The sequence below is a fragment of the Dama dama genome, chromosome 18 (assembly GCF_033118175.1).
Source record: "Dama dama isolate Ldn47 chromosome 18, ASM3311817v1, whole genome shotgun sequence".
Classification (NCBI taxonomy): domain Eukaryota; kingdom Metazoa; phylum Chordata; class Mammalia; order Artiodactyla; family Cervidae; genus Dama; species Dama dama.
Window position 1 is genome coordinate 56,096,202 of NC_083698.1, and position 26,948 is coordinate 56,123,149.

Genomic DNA, 26,948 nt, shown 5'->3' on the forward strand with positions numbered 1-26,948 from the left:
TTACTCTCTTAATAACCTCCATATATAGCATATGGCAATGCTAGTTATATTTATTATTCTGTACATTACATTCATGTGACTTCCCTATAGCTCAGATAGTAAAGAACCTGCCTGCAATGCAGGAGACCCAGGTTCAATCGCTGGGTCACGAAGATCCCCTGGAGAAGGAAATGGCAGTCTCTTTCAGTATTCTTGCCTGGAGTATCCCATGGACAAAGGAACCTGATAAGCTACAGTCCATGGGTCACAAAGAGTCAGACATGACTAAGAGACTAACACACACATTATATTATAGTACTTGTTTATCATACAAATGGATGTTTATACATTTTGAGCATCTTCATCCAATGCCTTTTCCCCCAGGCCTCTGCCTCTGGTGAACACAAATCTGCTGTCTTCTTTTATGTGTTTGCTTGTTCTTCAGTTGTAAGTGACCTTCAATGCTATGCTGGTTCCTGGTATACAACATAGTGATTCAATATTTCTATACATTTCAAAATCATCACCATGGTAAGACCAGTACCCTTGTCAACATACAAAGACGCTATATAATTATTGACTATATTCCCCACATTGTATTTTTCGCCCCTGTGACTCATTTATTTTGTAGCTGAAAGTTTGTGTCACTTTATTTCCCTCAATTATTTCTCTCCTCCTCCAACCCTGTCCCCTGTAGCAACCATCTGTTTGTTCTCTGAGTCTGTTTCTATTGTATGTTTGTTCCTTTTTTTTTTTTCAGATTCTACATATAAGTAAAATCATTCAGTATTTGTCTTTCTCTTATTCACTTAGCATTATATCCTCTAGGTCTATCTGTGTTGTTACAAATAGCAAGACAGCCATTTGTCTTGCTTTTTGACATCCTAGTAATAATCCATTATGTAAACAATAGCAGATTATATGTAGCATATATATTTTATATCTACATATATATATAAAATCTTCTTTATACATTCACTTATTAATGGGCACTTACGTTGCTTTTACCTCCTTGCTATTGTATATAATACTTCAATGAACATAGGGTGTGTGTATCTATTCTAATTAGTGTTTTAGTTTTCTTTAACTCCTGATAAATACCCAGGAGTAGAATTGTTGGGGTCTGTGTGCTCAGTGCTCAGTCATGTCCGACTCTTTGCAACCCTTTGGACTGTAGCCTGACAGGTTTCTCTGTCCATGGGATTTCCCAAGCAAGAATACTGGAGTGGGCTGCCATTTCATACTACAGGGGATCTTTCCAACCCAGGGATGGAGCCTGTGTCTCTTGGGTCTCCTGCATTGGCAGGCAGATTCTTTATCAGTGTTCTACCAGGGAGGCCCTAAGATTGGAGTGCATGGTAGCTCTATTTTTATTTTTTGAAGAATCTCCAAACTGTTTTCCATAGTGGCTGCACAAATTCACATTCTCACCAACAGTGCACAGAGGTACTCTTTTCTTCACATCCTCACCAACACATTTGCTGCCATTCTGATAAGCATGAGGTGATATGTCATTGAGGTTTTGATTTGCATTTTCCTGATGATTAGTGATGTTGAGCCTAACATTATGTGCCATCTATATGTCTTATTTGGAAAAATTTCTATTTTTAAAAATCAGGTTGCTTGTTTTTTGATATTGAGTTGTATGAGTTCTTTGTATGTTATAGATATAATCTGGTAAGGGGTTACCCTTACTGGATATATCATTTGCAAATATCTTCTCCCATTCAGTAGATGGCTTTTCATTTTGTTGACAGTTTTCTTTGCTGTGAAATAGCTTTTTAATTTGATGTGGTCCCATTTGTTTATTTTTGCTTTTATTTCCCCTGTCTGAGTAGATATATCCCAAAAGACAATATTCTAAGACTGATACACATTAAAATGTATACTATCTGTTTACTTCTAGAAGTTTTACAGTGTCAACTTTTATATTTTGTGTCTTCGATAGATTTTGAGTTTATTTTTATATATGGTGTGAGAAAGGACTCCAGTTTTGATTCTTTTGCATGCAGCTGTTCAGTTTTCCCAGCACCATTTACTGAAGAGGCTGTCTCTTCCATGATACCTCTTTTGTGGTGGGTTTAATTGCCCATTTAAGTGTAGGTTCATTTGTGCTCTAGGAGCACCGCCTACGTGGGCTTTGTAGGTTGTTCTGTTGTGGCTGGCTGAGTTCTGAGGACACTCTTGTAAGCATAAATGGACCCAGTCTGGTTGGTTACCAAACCTTGCCTTATGCAGAGGCCGCCAGCCTCTGTAGTTTTAATTGTCCTTCCCTTTATGTGTCTTCACCCAAGATATCTGTTTTGACTACACGGCATCTCTGTCCTTCCTGCCACCTCATTGTGGTTCCTTTGCTTATTTAATTGTAGAAGATCTTTTCTGCCAGTCTTCAGGGCAATCTCTTCAATAGTTGCTCTGTAAATGTTGCAGTGTTGGCATAGCCCTGGGAGGAAGTGAGCTCAGGGTCCTTCTGTGTTTTGACGGCTCCTGTAAAGCAGAGGTTCTGGAAGAGGTGGTGATTAGGTAGGACACAAACCATGCGGAAGAGAAAAATCCCTGCTCGATTTTCGGTGTAAAGAGGAAACACATATATTTTTGGTCAAGCCCTAATTGAAAGAGGCTAGAAAAGATTTCAGACTTTTTTCAAATGCTAGCAGTTTCTAGAAATTTGTCAAGTCACAGAAATCATGATTTTTTTATATCTGAGAGCTAAAGAAAAATATATACAAGTGAATATCAGGAATTAATATAAGATAGCAATTTGTGGTAGGCATTGGTCTCTCCATTTTTTCCCCCTACATTATAATTCTACCTAAATATTTCTGAATACAGAAATGATTGTTTGCTATGACATCATTTTATAACTCATGGGTTAAAATATGTAGTGTGTGCTTATTCGTTCAGTTGTCTCCATAGTATGATACAATTCATGTGTAATGATTTGAAATCAAATTAATTTGGATTACAATTCCATTGAAAAGATTAATGTTTTCCTTAAGGTGTTCCCATTTTTATATTAAATAACTGAATTTATATACACAAACAATTGCTTGGGAAATAAATAGGCACTTACTTATGTCTCTGGCCAGAAAGAATTAGAAAAGCTTTCCTTTGTGACACTTAATGACTGATTTCAACAAGGAAGAGAGAATCATATGTGAGGTAGTGTGGAGTTCAAATCATAAAGCAAGTATTTTCCAGTTTTATTATAGCAAAGATTAGTCATTAACATATTTTGACCTCAGCATATGCATTATGAAGTATATAAGAATTAACGAGTACACATAAATGTGGTAATTTTTCAATTGTAATAATATTAATAATGTATGTGAAGTGATGCTTGGCAAAGAGGCAACCAAAATAGGAGGGTAATCCTTTCTCTTCTTCCTTTTTCTCCTCTACTGCTCCTCCTCCTCCTCCTTTTCTGTGCATCCTCCATGGTACTCTTAATGTCCAATACACCAAACTGGGAGTTTTGGTAGGAGGAAGAAATTGGTTAAACTCTAATACATGCCATGCATGGGCCAGCTCTATAGAATATGGAGGTTCTAATTAAACTGAGTAGTCCTTTTTAGAGAAATAATTTTTAAAAATAATGAAAAGTGTATTGCGTTATTGACCTGTATGTATATCTTTCTTCTCAAATTAGATCCTCTTTCTGACAGCCTACTTCCTAGTGATAACATAAAAAATCTTTCTATCACCCAGGATTAAAGCTTCAGGAGACATATATATATATATACATATATATTTTTTATATGTATATATATTTATATAATATATTATATATACAATATATATATTTATATAATATATAATATAATATATATAATATATAAACATATATGCATATAATATTATATATAATATATAAATAAATATATAAAAATAAAATATGTATAAATATATATATATATTTCCCTTTACCTCAGCACACTCAATCACACACAAGCTTGGAAGAATTAATGTGAATTATATTTACTCTTTCATTTCAGGTTCTACAGTTCCTGTTTAATTTCTAGCATTCATTTTCTCTCACTGTTACAGAAGCTTCCTAAATATGTTGTGCTTTAATATGCACTGACATCCTCACTTCATATCCTTTGGAGGAATAAATCAGAACTGGAGAAGAATTCAAATGATATATTGATAACTGATTAAAAGACCAGACATAAAGGCTGCTAAATAATTAATTAGGGCTTTCTGCATGCCAGAAATTTTATTTTTCTAATACTTGAGGAATTTGGAAGATATCCAATAGTTTAGATTCACCTAGCTAGTATTTTCCAATGAATTTTTGGCAATAGAGTAAAATTTTTCCAGTGTTTGGTGATGCTGAAAATATTGGGTCTTGTGATTGAGTATCAAAAAGAACTTGTAATAATACTCTATGCAGACATTCATTCAGGTTTTTAATTTTTATATCCTCTCTTTTCTTAGGCTCTTGCTTTCCTTTATCAATATTCACAACATATTTCAAGTTCTACTTATGTTAGTAGTGTCACAAAGGTAGAAAGTGAAAAGATGTTATTTTTCTGGATGACTGGATGAATAAATAAAAGTAAAACTACATTATACATATATATATATATATATATATTGTTGTTGCATTTCTTAGATTTTAATAGCAGCAGGTGTTTATAGCTAAAATATTCACCTAATTCCCAAGGGTTTGAAATCATTCAGATATTTAGAATTTTAATTTTATATCCTATTTACTTCCAAAAACATTTGAGGTAGATAAAAAATAACATCTATCATGAGTTTTCAAAAATAATAAATTATGTACTGGATAGGAATAATTTGGTTAGCATCACCAGAGTGACTAGGTCAATCAAACTTGTATATTAGACACAGTAACAACATCTACTGTGTATTGGGTTCTTAGCTATAACAATGAATAAGATAGTGTCTTTGCCCTCTAATTTCCATGGTATAGTTCAGGAGAGAGACGGATATAATAGTTGTAATGCAGTTTATTGGCACATTTATTATTGTTAACCACATAAGAAACAATTCAGAATCTCAGCGGCTTAACAAATGAGAAACTATTTCTTGCACACAGGTTCAACTGATCTAACCTTAGAGGGTTTAGCAGCACTGCTTCAGGCTTTGGAGCATCTGGGCCTGTCTCCAAACTGTGGGCTGGAATGTAATCTGTTTTTATATTTCTCCCTTTATCCTTTAGCTAGTGGCTGCTTGGGAACATTCTTTTCATGGGGAATGATACTAGTGTAGCAGAACAAGCGAACCTTGGTTTACTTCAAGTCTGTCGTACACGGTGTACCACTGACCACGGCGAGTCACATAGTTAAGCTCATGCAGCAGGAATGCATACAAACCTCAAGAATGAAAACGATTTGAGTACATACCTGCCAAACAATAGCCCCGTTCATCACAGCACTATTTGGAAATGAAACTCTTAAGTGAGCTGACAGTCTGAGGCTGGACTTCACTGTATAGTCAAGGGTAACTTGAATGCACTTGTCTTTCTTTCTCCCAAATTATCTCTCCTGCCTTGGCTTCCCTTTAAATGACAAGAATTAATAATAATCAGATGGGGGCTCACTCTAAGACACTGATTAAGCTCCATTTTTTGGTGTGCATTTTGGTAGACACTTGATGTGGCTCTCACTCACTGATACTTTACCTTGTCCAGCCCAGCTACATGTTGCCTCTTTTATTCATGTATTGCTTTGCCCTTAGAAAAATGATTCAGAATGAGGTAGTTAACAGTAAGATAGGTCACCTTATTTATCCTCTCATCATTCACTGAATATGACCATGGTTAAGGCTCAACAGATGGCTGATGTTAAGAGTTTTGAATTTGATGTTGGAGAAGAAAGAACTTTCACCTTCTCCACTGGCAAATGCCTATGCAAGTTTAAAACAAAGCATCAAAGTTAAAAAGGCAAGGACAATTTTATTCAAGACTATTGCAACAATGACAGAGATTGACCTCAATTCTACTTTAAAAAAAAAAAAAATGGTTGGAGAGATTTTAGGACCTAAGATCTTAGGGTACCTTTGTTTGCTAGTTGAGTTTACCCAAAGAAAAAATAAACTTTCTCTTATCTTTATGACAGGAGGTAGTTTTACAACCTTGCTCAGGTACCCACTGAAGTTAAGTAGATCCCATCCCACAGAGACTGGGAGAGAGGGGCACACCTCCCTTGATAATTACATTTCCATGAGAGGGCTCCCAAGTCCTTAAAAAAGATATTCCCTGGAATTTCTTGAGTCTTAAAACTACTAGAAAGAGGCTTTAAAAGAGATTCATATTCATTTCAAAGTAGCAGAGCAAAATTTAGAATTTTCTAAAGTAAAATTTAGGATGTTTTCTAAAGTAAATGCTCTAAGGAAAGAAAGGTCAGGGACCCATAGGAAAAAAATCTAAAATGTAGTCAAACTGAGGGGAACACTAAGGACATCTTGGTCAAACCACAAGTTTGGATCAAAAGATTCTGGTACTAGGGTCTCAGGCCAAAGCCCAGCTGGAAAGCAGTAACTTTTTGACATTTGTTATTTTTGCTCTTGAGTACATCTCCTTCAAGAAGGTGACTATGACAAAATAAGATTTAGTTGTGTCCAGGTGCTGTGGCTTTATGATCATCTTAATATATAAACAAAACTCCCTCTTTCCTTGAATTTTTTTAAATAGATGAGAGACATGATTTCATTTCTCTTTTATATTATGTACAAAAATGATTATTGAGTAGTGTAGAGAACAGACCCTGGAGGTAAGAGAATCCTTAGAAGGGAAAAAGAACTTTTACTAAAATAGTAAAAATTGTGGATAGAAAGAAAATAGCATTTAAAAAATGATGAAACTAATCACATTAAGAAAGAAGTTGGTTTAATGCAATACCATATGCAGGAGACCTGGGTTTGATCTTTGGTTTGGGAAGATCCCCTGGAGAAGGGAAAGGCTATCCACTCCAGTATTCTGGCCTGGAGAATTCCATGGACTGTATAGTCCATGGGGTTGCAAAGAGTCGGACATGACTGAGCCACTTTCACCTTAGGAGGCTTCCCTGATGGCTCAGATGGTAAAGCATCTGCCTGCAATGCGGGAGACCTGGGTGGGGAAGATCCCCTGGAGAAGGAAATGGCAATCCACTGCAGTACTCTTTCCTGGAAAATCCCATGGACAGAGGAGCCTGGTAGGCTACAGTCCATTGAGTAGCAAAGAGTCGGACACAACTGAGTGACTTCACTTTTTCTCAAGGCTTTCAAGTTTATAATGTGGGTGGCTAGGAGAAACGTTGTTAATTCTTTTGTATTCGGTAGCAATAAATCACCTTGCAAAGATCTGTTACTACTTGCTACCCAAAATGATATCTTAAGGATGTGCACAGCCCCTCAGTTGTGTCCGACTCTTGCGACCCCATGGACTGTAGCCTGCCAGGCCCCTCTGTCCATGGGATTTTCTAAGCAAGAATACTATGGTGGGTTGCCATTTCCTCCTTCAGGGGGTCTTCCAGACCCAGGGATCAAGCCCATATCTCCTGCATCTCCTGCATTGGCAAGCAAATTCTTTAACACTGAGCCACCTGGGAAGTTCCATCTTAAGGATGGCAGAGATATTAGGGGTCACCAACTGAATAGGTCACTAATGCAGAAATTCCTTCCATAGCATCATAAAGAGAATTTTTTTTTTCTCTGCTAAGTTTTTTTCAGTGGATGAGAAAATTACTTCCTCTTATTGCTTCCTGTTAACAAATGGGTTTAAATTTTAGATGCTTAAATGTTATAATCATAGGAACTTTTCTATACTTTTTAAAAATTTTCCTGGAGTATAGTTGCTTTCCATTGCTGTGTCAGTTTTTGCTGTATAGCAAAGTGAATCAGACATACGTATATGTCTGATTATGTATATTATGTATATATATATACATATGTATATGTATATCCCCTCTTTTTTGGATTTCCTTCCCATTTACGTCACCACAGAGCACCAAGTAAAGTTCTTGTGCTATTTAGTCAGTTCTCATTGGTCATATATTTTATACAACACAGTACATGCTGAAGCCAAAACCCCAACACTTTGGCCACCTCATGCGAAGAGTTGACTTATTGGAAAAGACCCTGGTGCTGGGAGGGACTGGGGGCAGGAGGAGAAGGGGATGACAGAGGATGAGATGGCTGGATGGCATCACCAACTCAATGCACATGAGTTTGAGTAAACTCCAGGAGTTGGTGATGGACAGGGAGGCCTGGCGTGCTGCGGTTCATGGGGTCGCAAAGAGTCGGACACGACTGAGCGACTGAACTGAACTGAATGTGTACGTCAATCCCATTCTCCCAATTCATTCTATTCATCATGTGACAAAATTTCTAGAACTCCTACTACCAGCCTAGATCTTCATCTGTATATACTTCACTTTTTTTTTTTTTAAGTGAGACTTCTGAAACTAAAATGCTGAAACCAGATACATTAATTTAGAACTAGCTGAGGATTTCCCCCTCTAAATTAAACTGCTGGTCTTAGGTTTAAGTCAACTATAATTCTTACACACTTTTTCACGTATTACAAGTCTTTTTTCCAGAAACTCATAGCAGATTAAGAAAAAAAAATTAGTGTCAGTGAATATTCCCTTTATCTTGGTTTGAAATGACTTACCTATGATGTCTTTTGAAAGTTTAGTTTAATATTCTATAGATGAAACTTCATGTTTATTTTCATTTTAATGTTGGTTTGTTTCCTCATCCTCCCTTGTGATATTCTATTGGCCTAACTGGCATCTTTGATTCTGTAAAAGCTGCTCAAAACATTTTTAATTTCAGATTTTATTGTTTTGTTCATCTTATTTGCTAAATTTTCATCCTCTTTAGTAAGCCAGGTATAGATTACCGTTTCTCAAATTCTTTCACATCTTTCTTTAGGCAGGTGATGGCTTAGATTTATAACACTGTGCTTATTTATTAACAAACACAGATCCCACAGGCTGTCCATATGAGTACATTTTTTGCAATTTTAGATAAATGTATTTTTTCCTCTTCCTCCTCGAAATGACTATAGAGTTTTTTGTCCTCTGGAAGTTTCTGAGAGAGCTGTCTTTTGCTAATATAAACACCTTGTCATTCATACATACAAATTATGTACTTAGCACAAAATGCTAAGCATTGGCAAAAAAGATAGCGAGGAACAGACTTTATAGGAGTTTATATCTTAACAAGACACAAGAAGTTAAACATATAATAGCAAGGTCATGTGGTAAATGTTACAAAGAGACACACAGGGAAAGAATAAAGGGGTCAACAAAGACTTCTCAGCAGAGGAGGCCCTTGCCTGTGAAAAACAAGGAGTCTGTCAGTCACTGGAAGATAGAACTTTTCAGACAAGCTAATCTGCCTAAGTGTTACCTTTTCATGCAGCAATCTACAAACTTCTAAAACAATATTCAAACTGCTTGTTTTCATTTTATCATAATGTCTCTAGCCCATTTCCCTGGTTGTCTATTTCCAATAGTTAAACAATAAATCAGGAATGTTATATATTTTGCTGAATTTATTCACTTTATTTTATATCACCTAATTCCAAATATTGTAAAAAAATGCCTATTGTCAACTAAAAAAGATGTACAACTTGAGAGTTGTGAATTAAGTTTTATTTGGGGCAAAATGAGGACTGCAGCCCGGGAGGCAGCCCCTCAGATAGCTCTGAGGGACTGTTCCAAACAGGCAGGCAGTCAGGGAAGGTCAATACCTAAGATTTTGGTTAAGGGGGAGTTCAGTGTAATCAAGTCCTTACTTTACAAGAGGTTTTCTGCTAGTCCTGAGGATCTGATGTCATCATGAAGGGATTTAGTGCTGTTCTAGATATGAGAGGCAAGGATTGGGATCATAAAATCTATTCCTGAAAATATCCAACTATCTAAAGACCTGTCAAAGACCTGTCCCACCAGATTCCCTGGAGCACAGAGTGCCTCACTCCACCCTGGACTCCCTCAGGGGTGTTAAAGGTCAGCAGCTCCAGCAGCACAAAGTTCAATCTCCATGGAGGCAGATGGCAAACACCCTTGTCGTCCAGTCATTAGCAATGCTCTTGGCAACTGCCAATTTGTGGTAGATGCTATCATAATGAAGATACTCATGAAAGATGTTCAGCTCGTTTTGAAGAAAGGAATCAACTCTAGTTAGTTCATATTTTTGGACGGCATAATGGAAAGAAGGAAAGAAATTAGGTGAGTGACATCAACAAGATGGTGGAATAGGAATTTTCAGTGTTCATGCCTTGCAGATACATTGATTTTGACAACCACCCATGGATGACAATACCATTTTGGGAAGCACGGACTCCAGCAGAGAGGCCATAGGACTCTGTTTAGCAAAATGTACCTGATGATAGATGTATCGAGTAAGGTAAAAAGAACAATTTCACTTTACTCAAGTTATTCCTTCTCTATTAGGGGGCATAGTTCAGTGTGAAGAGAGCATAGAATTGGTAGTTGCCAGCGACTGAGGGGTTGGGAATATGGGAAGATGTTAATTAGAAGGTACAGAGTTTCAGCTATAACAAGTAAATAAGTTATAGAGATCTAATGTACAGCATGGCAGCAAGACTTAATAATAGTTAGCATACTTGAATTTGCAAAGAGAGTAAGACTTTAGTGTTCTTCCCCTCATGCACAAAAGGGTAACTATATGAAGTGACTAATATGTTAATTAGCTTGATTGTTACAATCATTTCACAGTGTATACATATATCAAAATATCATGTTGTACATCTTAAAAGTATACACTTTAATTGTAAATTATACATCAGTAAAGCTGGAAGGACAAGGAAGGAGGGAAAGACATTTCAAAAAATGTGTTACCTATTTTTTTAAAATAAATATTTCCAAAGGACTTATTCTCCTCTTGAAAGTTTTTGTGGAGGTACTTGTTTCTTTTATTTTTAATACAGTCATTTCTTTATGGATGTACCATGTCTGTGAAGCTGAGTCTACTTAACTGACTTGTTCACATACCACAATGCAAGCAAAGGATGCCAGTATATTAGAACTAAAAAGCTTGCCTTTGAATTTTCATGACAAAACAAAAGCCACAAGAAAGCAACATCAGCAGAACATACAAAAGTAGCAAGAAAATAATTGCCAATCATTCCATAACCTTAAGAAAATTTACTCATTGGAAATAAAAGGAAAATTCACCATTAGTCCTGGCAGGAAAGAACAGTGCACAAATTTGGTCCTCCATTGGAATGAATGCTTTCTCGACAGAGTAACAAATGAAAATTGGATCAGGGACACATTTTCAATGAAAAAGACACACTGCCAGATGGCTTCTTGGCAAAGGAAAGGGAAGAGTTGATTAAACTGTCATGTGATGACTTCAGATTCAGCAAAGTGCCACTTAACAACTTCTTGTTGAGAAAGATAAAGGAGGGTATTCAGGTACGGTGTATGGTTTTGATATTATTAGGGTGTAAGATTACTTTGTTGTTTCATTGGTTTTCTGCCATTGCTTTCAATACGGAAAAACACAAAATGAATCTCAACTGAGAACAAAATTTTCTGCTGAATAGAACCTGAGTTTCTCCAGAACTAATTCTTTGAAATTTTGGTGCCAAACACTGCTTATAAAGCACATTTTACTTTTCAAGAAAAAAACATGGTGTGCGTGTTTATTTACAGACACTGCTATTTCAAGGTGAATTAGGGTTTTGCTCCCCTTATCATACCAGACAAAAAATGGGGATACCATAAAATTTATGCAAAGATGTCCCCTATGGACTTGTTATCCTTGCTTGTCTGTCCTCTTCTCTCCATTCTTTCGAATTTTCACTGGAGTATGGTTGATTTACAATGTTGTGTTAGTTTCAAGTGTCCAGCAGAGTGAGTTAGTTATTCTTACTCCTTTCTTTGAATAGACCACTAGTTTGCTGTCATACCTATACTGACTCCATATGCAGGAGTTGTCAATTAAAAGGTTTCCAACTCACCTAGTTGGGAGGGCCAGCAGCGATAAGCTGCAGCCTTAGATTCAGCACTTGGTCCAGGGGTGGGCATATAACTCAAGCAGGGGAGTTAACATCAATTTTGGAACTGCTATGGATGCTTGGAGAGAATTTCTCTCCTCCTGATGCTCCTGGATACTGAAAAAACATGCTAGTCAATTCCTGCCCACATAGGAGAGCCTGCCTGAGAAAAAAAAATGAAAAGGCAAAAGGTACAGACAAAAATGGAAAAAGAGAGACATAGTTCTGAGGGAATTGTATCCATACCAGGTACCTGTCTTGCTTAAAACCACCTCTTATCTTATAATTTTTAATTATAGAAATCACGAATATTTTTCTATGGTTATGGAATTTTGTCACTTAAAAAATTGTCTTGACTAATACACTAAGGATCTGTGTTTGAGAGGTGAATCACCTGCATATTTGTTTAGAGAAAAAAATACATTTTGAATAGTGACAAATTGGGTCTTTTTATTTATTACCAACTTTTTTTTTTTTTTCCTGAAAGTGTCATTTGGCTTCTCCCCTCATCCCCTGAATCCCCACCACCCAGGTATTTTGTTTTCATTTGAAGCTTTTGTGTTTCTAGTCTTGCTTAAGAAAAATCTTACTCACCCCCTTCTTCTATAGTTTTCTGCTATTATTTTCAAATTACTGGCTTTTAACTCTGATTCACTGAAATTTAGTATTTTATGGTGTAACTCATACTTGGTAAACAAGACAATATTTTGTTTCTTCTAGATAGATAGCCAATTATACCACCATGATTTATTAAATAAACTACCCTTTTCCTGTTCATTTAAAGCAGCACACTGTCACATAGCTTTTTCATATTTCATTTAGATTCTTTTATGAACTTTTATTTATAGAACTGTAAATTATTTCTACTCCAGGTTCATACTGTATTAATTATAGTTTACTCATAGTAAGTTATAAATACACTGGTATAGTAATCCTCACTCAATATTCATTAAAAATATGAGTATGAAAAAATACAAAATTGGTAAATTATTTTCACCCCCTAGAAAAACTAAAACAGGTCAAAAATCACTCTGAAAACTACTAGCAATAAATGGAAAAGACTATTTATGAAAAGCTTCCAAAAAATTGAACAAAATCCATTTTTTTTTCCAAGAACCTGGTCTCATATCCACTCCCAGGTTGGTGCTGACCATGTAGAGTAGGAACTTCGCTGCATGGAAGTGCTGCCATGACCTGTGGCAGAGGTGCAAGGCACGAGGTGAAGGGCGATGTCAGTGAAGTAGAACATTCAATAAGAAATACACAGAAAAAGCCTTCAGCTCGACTGTCTTTGAATTTAGTCCTAATTGAGGTTATCAATGGACCTGCCACTTAATTTACAGGGAAAACATAGGAATGAAAGAGCGTTATAAGAGTGAAACTTTTATAAACTCTTAATTATTAAATTAAATATTAAGAGTTAAAAAAAAAAATTAGCTCAATTCATACCTGGCTTACTAGCACACTAAGTGCACAGACAGGGGAGCCCCAAGGGGTCATGGCTAAAAGCAGATGCCAAAAGACTTGAAAGCTATCTGAACTTTACATATGCTCCCTAACTGAACACATCAATCTGCAGATGGTAGAAATTGTATGGGGTCACAGTATTCAAGCACAAACACTAATCAATCATTGGCTGACCAATGGGGTATGTGGACAAAGGAGCAACCCCAGGAAGTCAAGGGGGTTGAAAAAAAACAAGAAAATAAAATAACTGAGCAAAGATATCAACTACTGCAGAATATACGGTAGGTACAAGACCTAACATGTCCAGTTTTCAACAAAAGACCATGAGGCATACAAACAGAATATGTGACCAATTCAAGAAATAAAGCAGCCAATAGAAACTGTTTCTGAGTGAGTGCAGATATTGATATAACCAAGACTTCAAAGAACACATTGTATGTTCAATAATTAACAGAAGGCATACTTAAAGGTTTTATATGTTCAATGAATCAACACTTAAAGGAATCTCATAAGGAAATAGAAACTGTTTAAAAGGAACCAAATGGATACTCTAAAATCAAAAAGTACTATAACAAATATGCAAATAGATTAGCCCAACATCATATTTTAAATAGCAGAAGAGAGAATCATCAAACTTGTAGATGAATCTATTTAATTTATCCAGTCTGAAGACAGAAAGGAGAATAGAGATTTAAAACCTATGGAATGACATGAAACATATCCACACGTAGGTAACAGGAGTCCCAGAAGTAAAGGAGAGAAAACTATACAAAGCCAAGAAGCTGAAAATATTTCACATGAGACAAAGAGAGATTTACATCTGAGCACATAATAGTCAGACTGCTAAAAGACAAATATTAAAAAAAATTGAAAGCAGCAAGAGAAAAATGACTAATTATATACAAGGAAACAACAATATGATTAATGGCTTGCTTCTCATCAGAAACAATGGAATCCAGAAGGCAACAAGATGTGTTTTCCAAAGTGCTGAGAGAAAAAATGAAAACCTGTCAACCAAGAATGTATATGTAATAGAACTACCATCAAAAATAAAGGAAAATAAAGACATTCAGAGATAAACAAAGATTAAGTGAATTCATTCCTACCAGCAATGCCTTAAAATATATTAAAGAAAGTCTTTCAGTCTTAAAATATGTGACATCAGATGATAACTCAGATCTACAAGAAAAAATAAAGAGCATTGTAGATGGCAAAAACATGGATAAATATAAGCTGCAAATGTATTTTTCCATTTCTTCTTAAATAGCTAAATAAAATATTGTTGCAAAGGCCAATGACTATAACACTATATCACTGGATTTATTACATACATAAATGAAATATATGTGAAAATATTAGTATAAAAGAAGGAAAAGAGTAAAGCCATACTCAAGAAGTGTTGCTACCTATATCCAGAATTAAAAAATTCTTTAGAATTAAAGAATTAACCTGGAGTTGACTATGATAAATTAAAATTTGTATTCTAATCTCTATAGCAACCTTTAAGAAAATAACTTTTAAAAAGTGCTAAGAAAAACAGAGAAAATTATACAATAAAAAATTTTAATAATCACAAAAACAGTAGAAAGGAAAAAATAAAGGGGAAAAAAAAAGACTTGACACATTAAAAATACTATAGCAAAATGACAAAGGCTAATCCAATCAGCAATAACACTAAGTATGGATAGACTAAAATGCTAGTCCAAACATATTGTTAGATTGGATTAAAGAACAATATCCAACTATAGCCTGTCTATAAGACTATAGCTTCATAAAGATAGGTAGATTAAAAGTAAAAGGATGGAAGAAATTGTATCATGTGATCAGTAACCAAACATTAAAGAGGTGAAATGGATAGATTAATATTAGAACAGATTATAAGACAAAAGATATTATTAGAGACAAAGAGAAACATTTCATAATAATAAATAGATCAATATATCAGGAAAATATAATGCTATTACCATATATGAACCTAATAAAGAACATGGAGTAAAATCTAAGAAAATTAAAAGCATAGAGGGGTTTTCCCTGGTGGTCCAGTGGTTAAGAATTCACCTTGCAATGCAAGAGACCTAAGAGACTTGGATTCAATCCCTGGGTTGGAAAGATCCCTTGGAGGAGGGCATGGCAAACCCACTCCAGTATTCTTGCCTGGAGAATCCTACTGACAAAGGAGCCCAGTGGGCCACAGTCCATGGGGTCACAAAGAGTTGGACAAGACTGAAAGACTTAGCAGGCATGCACACAAGGGAACTTTAAACATATTTTAACTGAATGAAAATAACAACACATGAAAATTTATGGGGACAGATAAATCAGTTCTTGGAGGGAAATATATGGTTTTAAATGCCTATTTTGAGAAATTAAAAAGGTCTTGAACAAATAAGCTAACATTTACCTTAAAAAACTAGGAAAAATAATTAAACCAAAATTAGGCAGAAGATCAAAGTAAAAATCAGAGGTCAATTAAATGGAAACAGGGAAACAACAGAAATATCAAATAAAACCAAAAACGGGTTTTTTGTATGATGAACAAACTTGAAAAATTGTAGCTACACTGACCCCATCCCGTAACTCTCTTCTTGACGAGACTTCAGGCAGGCTCCTCTGAGCCTGTCTGTCAAAGGCTCCAAACAGCATCCGTCTCTGCCACTGATGCTTCAAGTGCCACTGGATCTGCTAGATCTTATGGCCTAAGTGGTAGAAAGTCTTGCACCACAGCCTGGACCTGTTGTAAAGCCTTCTGTTCTGGCCCCACTTAAAACTAGTAGCTTTTCTGGTCACTCAGTAAATGAGCCAGAATAGCACACCCAAATAAGCAAAACATTGCCTTCAGAATCTAAAGAGGACACTAGACATTGTGCCTTTTTAAAAAAAAATCTGGTTGTAGGAGGGGCCATGTGTAACAATTTATTCTTCACTTTGGAAGGGGTATCTCAACATACCCCACAGACCCAGTGGTGTTGAGTAAGAAGGATTCACAAACGATGGATCGAGGGCACACAGAAGACAGGAGAGGTCTATCACCTTTGATTAGCAGTCATTAGTTAAGTTCACATATTGAGATTTTTTTAGGTCAGCCAGATGGTGGGAAGAGAAACACCAAAGAGATAAAAGGCAGTACATTTAGAATACTTGGTGTTCTAATTACAAAAATAAGTGGGACCATGAGTCTCAGGAGAATCAAAAAGCTATAGATGTGGGTCAGATCTGCAATGGGATTAAACTGCTCTTGCCAGACATAGAAATGGGAACGCCTTCTTATGACATTAAAGCAATGAGGAAAAAAATGAAGCACACAAAATATTTTCAGCAGGATGAACTTTTCTTCAAGTAAGTCATTTGCTGATGCTCAATATCTGATGTAGATGAATTTAAAGCTACTCTTACAGACGCAGAATAGAAGCTCAGACACCTCTTCAGCACACCTGCATCTTCCTCCCATGGAGCTACTGAGACAGCTCCAGGAAACTCTTTTTTCCTTTTCCTTAACTGTACCATTACTTTATGTCTTTTGGTTATGTTAGAATTCTTATTTTTTGGATGCAAACAGCAAACATCCATAAAGACTAGTCTTTTATAAAAGCCCTCTTTTAAACTAAAGTTAAAAAGGTTTTGACAATGTGAAACACATTTAAAGTATTTACTGTTTCCTGAATTCAGAAGGAAGATATACATTAATCAGAAAACTATTATAAATAGGTGAATTAGTATACCTTTCACCTTCTTATAACAATGACAGTTCAGGAGCCAAGATGGCGGAGGAGTAGGACGGGGAGACCACTTTCTCTCCTACAAATTCATCAAAAGAATAACTGAACGCAGAGCAAACTTCGCAAAACAACTTCTGATCGCTAGCTGAGGTCATCAGGCGCCCAGAAAAGCAGCCCATTGTCTTCGAAAGGAGGTAGGATAAAATATAAAAGATAAAAAGTGAGACAAAAGAGCTAAGGACGGAGGTCCGTCCCGGGAAGTCTTAGGCGACATTGCTTGGGGTAGGGTCCGGGCCTGAGTGCCCTGAGGACAATCGGAGGGAGCTTCTGTGAGTTGCCAACTTGAACTGTGGGAGACCAAAAGAGAGAGAGTAAATTAACCGGCCCGAACACACTGCCGGCCGTTCGCAGAACAAAGAGACCGAGAAAGTCCAGAGAAGAGCTCGCAGGCTGCGGACCGGCCCAGCCCCGCCGGAGGCAGGAGGCAGGGGGGAGGGGAAGGTCGCGGCGAGACACAGGGCGCAGGCACCCGACCGGCGCGGGCGGGGACTGGGGCTGGGGACGCCGAGGGCAGAAGGCGCGCGCACCCGACTGGCGCCAGCGGAAACTGAGACTGGGTCCGCGGAAGGGAGTGGGCGCGCCACACCTGGGGAGAGTGCACCCACCAAGCCCCTGGCTGCCTGGAACGCTCTGACGGGGAAGGCACAGAGAGCAGGCGCAGCTTTTCGTTCCACGCTTTTGTGGAACACCCGAGGGCTGGAACCTCGCGCAGCGCAGGGCGCGCTCCATATAGAACAGCCGGAAGCCTGAGCAGCGCAGACGGAGAAAGCAGCCTCAGCCCGTCCCCACAGCGCCAGCCCCTCCCCGCGGCGCCAGCCCCTCCCCACAGAGCGAGGGAACTAGCTACCTGAATAAGAGTCCACTTCCGCCCGCTTGTGTCAGGGTGGAAATGAGGCTCTGAAGAGACCTGCAAACAGAAGCCAAATAAACAAAGGGAAGCACTTCAGAAGGGACTGGTGCAACAGATTAAAATCCCTCTAGAAAACACCGACTACACTGGAAGGGGCCTGTAGATATCGAGAAGTGTAAGCTGGAACGAGGAGCTATCTGAAACTGAGCCGAACCCAAACTGACCGCAATAGCTCCAGAGAAACTCCTAGATATAATTTTACTTTTTTCTCTTTTTTTTTCCTTTTTTTATTTTTTCTGTTTTATTTTCCTTTAAAATCCCCTATTACTCCCCCATTACTCCTTAACTTTCATGTCCATAGATTTTTATGATTTTTTTAATTAGGGGAAAAAAAAATTTTTTTTTCTTTCTTTTTTTTTTCTTTTTCTTTTTTTTTTCTTTTTTCTTCTTTTTTTTTTCTTTCCTTTTCTCTTCTATTTTCTATTTTCTTTTTCTCTTATTTCTTTTAAAGTCCTCTAGTACTCCTCTACTACTCCTTAATTTTCATTTTCAATACACTATAACCTTACAAAAAAAAAAAAAAAGAGAGAAGCCCTATTTTTTAACCGAAGATTATTCTCTCCCAATCTTGACTCTCTGTTTTCTACCTCAGAACACCTCTATTTCCTCCTTTCCCCTTCTCTTCCCAATCCAATTCTGTGAATCTTTGTAGGTGACTGGGCTACGGAGAACACTCTGGGAACAGACAGCTGCGTAGATCTGACTCTCTCCTCTTGAGTCCCCGTTTTTTTCTCCTCCTGCTCATCTCTATCTCCCTCCTCCCTCTCCTCTTCTTCATGTAACTCTGTGAACCTCTCTGGGTGTCCCTAATGGGGGAGAATCTTTTCGCCATTAACCTAGAAGTTTTCTTATCAGTGCTGTATAGTTGCAGAAGTCCTGAGACTACAGGAAGAATAAAACTGAAATCCAGAGGCAGGAGACTTAAGCCCAAAACCTGAGAACACCAGAAAACTCCTTACTACATGGAACTTTAAGTAATAAGTGACTATCCAAAAGCCTCCATACCTACACTGAAACCAACCACCACCCAAGAGCCAATAAGTTTTAGAGCAAGACATACCACGCAAATTCTCCAGCAACGCAGGAACATAGCCCTGAACATCAACATACAGGCTGCCCAAGGTCACACCTAACACATAGACCCATCTCAAAACTCATTACTGGGCACTCCATTGCTCTCCAAAGAGAAGAAATCAAGTTCCATGCACCAGAACACTGATGCAAGCTTCCCTAACCAGGAAACCTTGAGAAGCCAATCGTCTAACCCCACCCACTGGGTTAATCCTCCACAATAAAAAGAAACCACAGACCTCCAGAACACAGAAAGCCCACTCCAGACACAGCAATCTAAACAAGATGAAAAGGCAAAGAAATACCCAACAGGTAAAGGAACATGAAAAATGCCCACCAAGTCAAACAAAAGAGGAGGAGATAGGGAATCTACCTGAAAAAGAATTTAGAATAATGATAATAAAAATGATCCAAAATCTTGAAAGCAAAATGGAGTTACAGATAAATAGCCTGGAAACAAAGATTGAAAAGATACAAGAAATGTTTAATAAAGACCTAGAAGAAATAAAAAAAAGTGAATTAAAAGTGAATAATGCAATGAATGAGATCAAAAACACTTTGGAGGGAACCAAGAGTAGAATAACGGAGGCAGAAGATAGGATAAGTGAGGTAGAAGATAAAATGGTGGAAATAAATGAAGCAGAGAGGAAAAAAGAAAAAAGGATCAAAAGAAATGAGGACAACCTCAGGGACCTCTGGGAAAATGTGAAATGCCCCAACATTCGAATCATAGGAGTTCCAGAAGAAGAAGACAAAAAGAAAGGCCATGAGAAAATACTCGAGGAGATAATAGCTGAAAACTTCCCTAAAATGGGGAAGGAAATAGCCACCCAAGTCCAAGAAACCCAGAGAGTCCCAAACAGGCTAAACCCAAGGCGAAACACCCCAAGACACATATTAATCAAATTAACAAAGATCAAACACAAAGAACAAATATTAAAAGCAGCAAGGGAAAAACAACAAATAACACACAAAGGGATTCCCATAAGGATAACAGCTGATCTATCAATAGAAACCCTCCAGGCCAGAAGGGAATGGCAGGACGTACTGAAAGTAATGAAAGAGAATAACCTACAACCTAGATTATTGTATCCAGCAAGGATCTCATTCAGATATGAAGGAGAATTCAAAAGCTTTACAGATAAGCAAAAGCTGAGAGAATTCAGCACCACCAAACCAGCTCTTCAACAAATACTAAAGGATCTTCTCTAGACAGGAAATGCAGAAAGGTTATATAAACGTGAACCCAAAACAACAAAGTAAATGGCAACGGGACCACACCTATCAATAATTACCCTAAATGTAAATGGGTTGAATGCCCCAACCAAAAGACAAAGATTGGCTGAATGGATACAAAAACAAGACCCCTATATATGCTGTCTACAAGAGACCCACCTCAAAACAAGAGACACATACAGACTAAAAGTGAAGGGCTGGGAAAAAATATTTCATGCAAACGGAGACCAAAAGAAAGCAGGAGTCGCAATACTCATATCAGATAAAATAGACTTTCAAATAAAGGATGTGAAAAGAGACAAAGAAGGACACTACATAATGATCAAAGGATCAATCCAAGAAGAAGATATAACAATTATAAATATATATGCACCCAACATAGGAGCACCACAATATGTGCGGCAAACACTAACGAGTATGAAAGAGGAAATTAATAGTAACACAATAATAGTGGGAGACTTTAATACCCCACTCACAACTATGGATAGATCAACTAAACAGAAAATTAACAAGGAAACACAAACCTTAAATGACACAATGGACCAGCTAGACCTAATTGATATCTATAGGACATTTCACCCCAAAACAATCAACTTCACCTTTTTCTCAAGTGCACACGGAACCTTCTCCAGAATAGATCACATCCTGGGCCATAAATCTGGTCTTGGAAAATTCAAAAAAAATCGAAATCATTCCAGTCATCTTTTCTGACCACAGTGCAGTAAGATTAGATCTCAATTACAGGAAAAAAAATTGTTAAAACTTCAAACATATGGAGGCTAAATAACACACTTCTGAATAACCAACAAATCATAGAAGAAATCAAAAAAGAAATCAAAATATATATAGAAATGAATGAAAATGAAAACACAACGACCCAAAACCTATGGGACACTGTAAAAGCAGTGCTAAGGGGAAGGTTCATAGCATTACAGGCTTACATCAAGAAACAAGAAAAAAACCAAATAAATAACCTAACTCTTCACCTAAAGCAATTAGAGAAGGAAGAAATGAAGAACCCCAGGGTTAGCAGAAGGAAAGAAATCTTAAAAATCAAGGCAGAAATAAATGCAAAAGAAACTAAAGAGACCATAGCAAAAATCAACAAAGCTAAAAGCTGGTTTTTTGAAAAAATAAACAAAATTGACAAACCATTAGCAAGACTTATTAAGAAACAAAGGGAGAAGAACCAAATTAACAAAATCAGAAATGAAAATGGAGAGATCACAACAGACAACACTGAAATATAAAGGATCATAAGAGACTACTACCAGCAGCTCTATGCCAATAAAATGGACAACTTGGATGAAATGGACAAATTCTTAGAAAAGTATAACTTTCCAAAACTGAACCAGGAAGAAATAGAAGATCTTAACAGACCCATCACAAGCAAGGAAATCGAAACTGTCATCAAAAATCTTCCAGCAAACAAAAGCCCAGGACCAGATGGCTTCACAGCTGAATTCTACCAAAAATTTAGAGAAGAGCTAACACCTATCTTACTCAAACTCTTCCAGAAAATTGCAGAAGAAGGTAAACTTCCAAACTCATTCTATGAGGCCACCATCACCCTAATTCCAAAACCAGACAAAGATGCCACAAAAAAAGAAAACTACAGGCCAATATCACTGATGAACATAGATGCAAAAGTCCTTAACAAAATTCTAGCAAACAGAATCCAACAACATATTAAAAAAATCATACACCATGACCAAGTGGGCTTTATCCCAGGAATGCAAGGATTCTTTAATATCCACAAATCAATCAATGTAATACACCACATTAACAAATAGAAAGATAAAAACCATATGATTATCTCAATAGATGCAGAGAAAGCCTTTGACAAAATTCAACACCCATTTATGATTAAAACTCTCCAGAAAGCAGGAATAGAAGGAACATACCTCAACATAATAAAAGCTATATATGACAAACCCACAGCAAGCATTACCCTCAATGGTGAAAAATTGAATGCATTTCCCCTGAAATCAGGAACAAGACAAGGGTGCCCACTCTCACCACTACTATTCAACATAGTTTTGGGAGTGTTGGCCACAGCAATCAGAGCAGAAAAAGAAGTAAAAGGAATCCAGATAGGAAAAGAAGAAGTGAAACTCTCACTGTTTGCAGATGACATGATCCTCTACATAGACAACCCTAAAGACTCTACCAGAAAATTACTAGAGCTAATCAATGAATATAGTAAAGTTGCAGGATATAAAATTAACACACAGAAATCCCTTGCATTCCTATATACTAACAATGAAAAAACAGAAAGAGAAATTAAGGAAACAATACCATTCACCATTGCAACAAAAAGAATAAAATACTTAGGAGTATATCTACCTAAAGAAACAAAAGACCTATACATAGAAAACTATAAAACACTGATGAAAGAAATCAAAGAGGACACAAACAGATGGAGAAACATACCGTGTTCATGGATTGGAAGAATCAATATTGTCAAAATGGCTATTCTACCCAAAGCAGTCTATAGATTCAATGCAATCCCTATCAAGCTACCAACGGTATTTTTCACAGAACTAGACCAAAGAATTTCACAATTTGTATGGAAATACAAAAAACCTCGAATAGCCAAAGTCATCTTGAGAAAGAAGAATGGAACTGGAGGAATCAACCTGCCTGACTTCAGACTCTACTACAAAGCCACAGTCATCAAGACAGTATGGTACTGGCACAAAGACAGAAATATAGATCAATGGAACAGAATAGAAAGCCCAGAGATAAATCCACGAACCTATGGACACCTTATCTTTGACAAAGGAGGCAAGGATATACAATGGAAAAAAGACAACCTCTTTAACAAGTGGTGCTGGGAAAACTGGTCAACCACTTGTAAAAGAATGAAACTAGAACACTTTCTAACACCATACACAAAAATAAACTCAAAATGGATTAAAGATCTAAATGTAAGACCAGAAACTATAAAACTCCTAGAGGAGAACATAGGCAAAACACTCTCCGACATGAATCACAGCAAGATCCTCTATGACCCACCTCCCAGAATATTGGAAATAAAAGCAAAACTAAACAAATGGGACCTAATGAAACTTAAAAGCTTTTGCACTACAAAGGAAACTATAAGTAAGGTGAAGAGACAGCCCTCAGATTGGGAGAAAATAATAGCAAATGAAGAAACAGACAAAGGATTAATCTCAAAAATATACAAGCAACCCCTGCAGCTCAATTCCAGAAAAATAAATGACCCAATCAAAAAATGGGCCAAAGAACTAAACAGACATTTCTCCAAAGAAGACATACAGATGGCTAACAAACACATGAAAAGATGCTCAACATCACTCATTATTAGAGAAATGCAAATCAAAACCACAATGAGGTACCATTACACGCCAGTCAGGATTGCTGCTATCCAAAAGTCTACAAGCAATAAATGCTGGAGAGGGTGTGGAGAAAAGGGAACCCTCTTACACTGTTGGTGGGAATGCAAAGTAGTACAGCCGCTATGGAAAACAGTGTGGAGATTTCTTAAAAAACTGGAAATAGAACTGCCATATGATCCAGCAATCCCACTTCTGGGCATACACACTGAGGAAACCAGATCTGAAAGAGACACGTGCACCCCAATGTTCATCACAGCACTGTTTATAATAGCCAGGACATGGAAGCAACCTAGATGCCCATCAGCAGATGAATGGATAAGGAAGCTGTGGTACATATACACCATGGAATATTACTCAGCCATTAAAAAGAATTCATTCGAACCAGTCCTAATGAGATGGATGAAGCTGGAGCCCCTTATACAGAGTGAAGTAAGCCAGAAAGATAAAGAACATTACAGCATACTAACACATATATATGGAATTTAGAAAGATGGTAACGATAACCCTATATGCAAAACAGAAAAAGAGACACAGAAATACAAAACAGACTTTTGAACTCTGGGAGAATGTGAGGGTGGGATATTTCAACAGAACAGCATGTATACTATCTATAGTGAAACAGATCACCAGCCCAGGTGGGATGCATGAGACAAGTGCTCGGGCCTGGTGCACTGGGAAGACCCAGAGGAATCGGGTGGAGAGGGAGGTGGGAGGGGGGATCGGGATGGGGAATACGTGTAAATCTATGGCTGATTCTTATCAATGTATGACAAAACCCACTGAAATGTTGTGAAGTAATTAGCCTCCAACTAATAAAAAAAAAAAAAAAATAGGAAAAGGACATCTACCTCATGGGGTGATTGTAATTGTGTGAACCAAATCACATAATGAATTAGAGGGCGTGGCACTCCTTCTGGCCTTAGTAAAAGTGCTTAATAAAAGCTAGGCATAATTACCAATTAAACAGTTATCAAGTACCTATTATAAGGTCAGACCCTGCACTTTGTATAAAAGGTACAAAGATGGAAAGATCTGGATACTGCCCTCTTCTCGAGAGGCTTAGACTCAGAGGTGGACAAAGGTCCCAAGTTCACATTGGCACTAAAAGTGAGGTCCTGATTCACATGGGGGCAGGGGTGAAGTGCAGCAGAGGGAGATGAGGGAAAGAGCATTCCAGCTGCCTTGAGAAATCAAGGAAAGCTCCCAGGAAGAGGCAGCACGTTAGTTGCACCTGGAAAGATGAATAGGAGTTTTCCAGGCAGACAAGCCAAGAAACAGGATCATAGACAGAGGCAGGAGCAAGAACAAAGATGCAGAGCCACGAGAAGCCCTCCGGGTTCTGGGAGGTAGAACAATGAACTTCAATGTTACCGCATAAAGATGAGGGGTGGGAAGAAGAAATGAGGCTGGACAGAAACCAGATCCCACAGGACTTTTTGTGCTGAAGGGTTGAGATGCGATCCCAAGAGTGAAGAGAAGCCACTGGAGAAGTTTAAGTAAAGAACTGAAGGACAACATAACAACATCGCTCTTACTGCCCTGTGTGGTATGGATGGAGCACTGCCAAGACCGGCTAAGGGGAAGCCAGCTAGGAGCCTGTAGCGATAGCTATCAAGAAGTGAATTCTCCATAGTGCATGACGTCATTTAAATGAAATACACAAAATTGACAAATCTACAGAGACAGAAAATAGACTGGTGTTTGCCTAGAGCTGTTGGGGGAAGTTGTAGAGAAGTAGGGAATGATTTCTAGTAGTTATGGGGTTTCTTTTTAGAATAATGAAAATGCTCTAAATTTGATTGTGAGAATGGATACAAATATTTGTGAGTATATTAAAAAATCATTGATTTGTAAAAAAAAAAAAGAAAAACAATGACAGTTCAAGGACTGATTACTATTTTGGCAGACTTCAGTTTTCTTCAGTTGGCATTAGGCTAAGCACTTTGAGCTCATGTTATAAGACACCTTTATCATCTTTGAGTTATAATTATTTATTTCTCATCTTTGTTTTCCTTCTGATTAGGAAATTAATTTTATTTGCATTTTTGTCTCTTCTGCTAGCCTGTGAGTACTATGAAGGCAGAAAATATATTTATGCATTTCTTGTACACCCAGAGCCTAGCAAATAGCCTGGTATGAAGTAGGTGCTCAATCAGTATTTTTCAATAAAATTGAGGCCCACAAAGGACATTTTTTCTTTCTCCATAAAAATAAATCTGGTAATTTTACAGACATATTTTCAAAATGTCTTATTTTTCACAATTGTGACAGTTGCTGCATATGTCCTAGAATTTTTTTTTTTTTTTCATTTTACAGAGGAGAAAATAGCTAACTGTTCTTATTACATAAAGGATTTTGCCATAAAACTTGAAAATAGACTGATTTTCTTACATTCTCAGGGCTTGCTCCAGGCATAGGAGCACATATTTTCAAAGAAAATACAATTAGTGATTTTCATAAAGGAAGAAACCATTGACTTCATCTTACCCTCCTGTGTGAGCTGATGCTCGGTGACAGCTCCTATTCCCCACGGAGTTGTCTGACAATTCTGACTAGGCAACTCTATACTGGAACAGGGTAGGAATATAATTGTGCTCTTGTTAAAACATGCTGTAATGTCAGGCGCACTGAATTTTAATTCCCATGGTGTATCCTGATAATCAGGAAATTTTCCAACCGCAGGAGGACTTTGAAATAGCATGTGACATTTTTACAGCCAGCCATAATTTCATGCTTTGTCACCTTTGATCAAAGTGTCACCTTAAGTGAAAGCAAGGAGACAGAAAATGCTACAGAGAACCACACAATATAAGCAGTTTACTTGAATCTAAAGGTAAAACCCACAAGCAGTAATAATGTGCCCCCTAAAACTCACATGCTTAGGGAACTCAATTAAGTTAGAAAATTTCTATAGCTAACACTGTATTGTGAATTATGTTTAATATTATTTTGTAATTTGAATCTGTCTCAATTAAAGTATGGAAACTCTAGAGGAGGAATCAAATTAATGGAAAAATACCCATTATTTATATATTTGATTGCTCACCATGAGGCATAAGAAAGTATAGCCTCTGTGATAAATAATGTATAGATAAGCATTCTCCCAAGTACACCTGTTTCTTGACAATCTAGCACCTGACAATCAAGCTGTATGCATCAACTCC

General features: G+C 37.2%; 1 long non-coding RNA gene across 1 annotated transcript in view; it reads right to left on the bottom strand.

Moving 5' to 3' along the window:
- LOC133072812 (uncharacterized) overlaps positions 1-26,345 on the bottom strand; it is a 58,687-nt gene extending 32,342 nt beyond the window's left edge. The window contains exons 1-2 of the long non-coding RNA XR_009696813.1: positions 26,272-26,345; positions 5,352-5,506 (exon numbers count right to left, since the gene is read on the bottom strand). This is a non-coding gene — a long non-coding RNA (uncharacterized LOC133072812). The remainder of the gene's footprint in view (positions 1-5,351; positions 5,507-26,271) is intronic.
- Between the last annotated feature and the right edge of the window lie 603 nt (positions 26,346-26,948).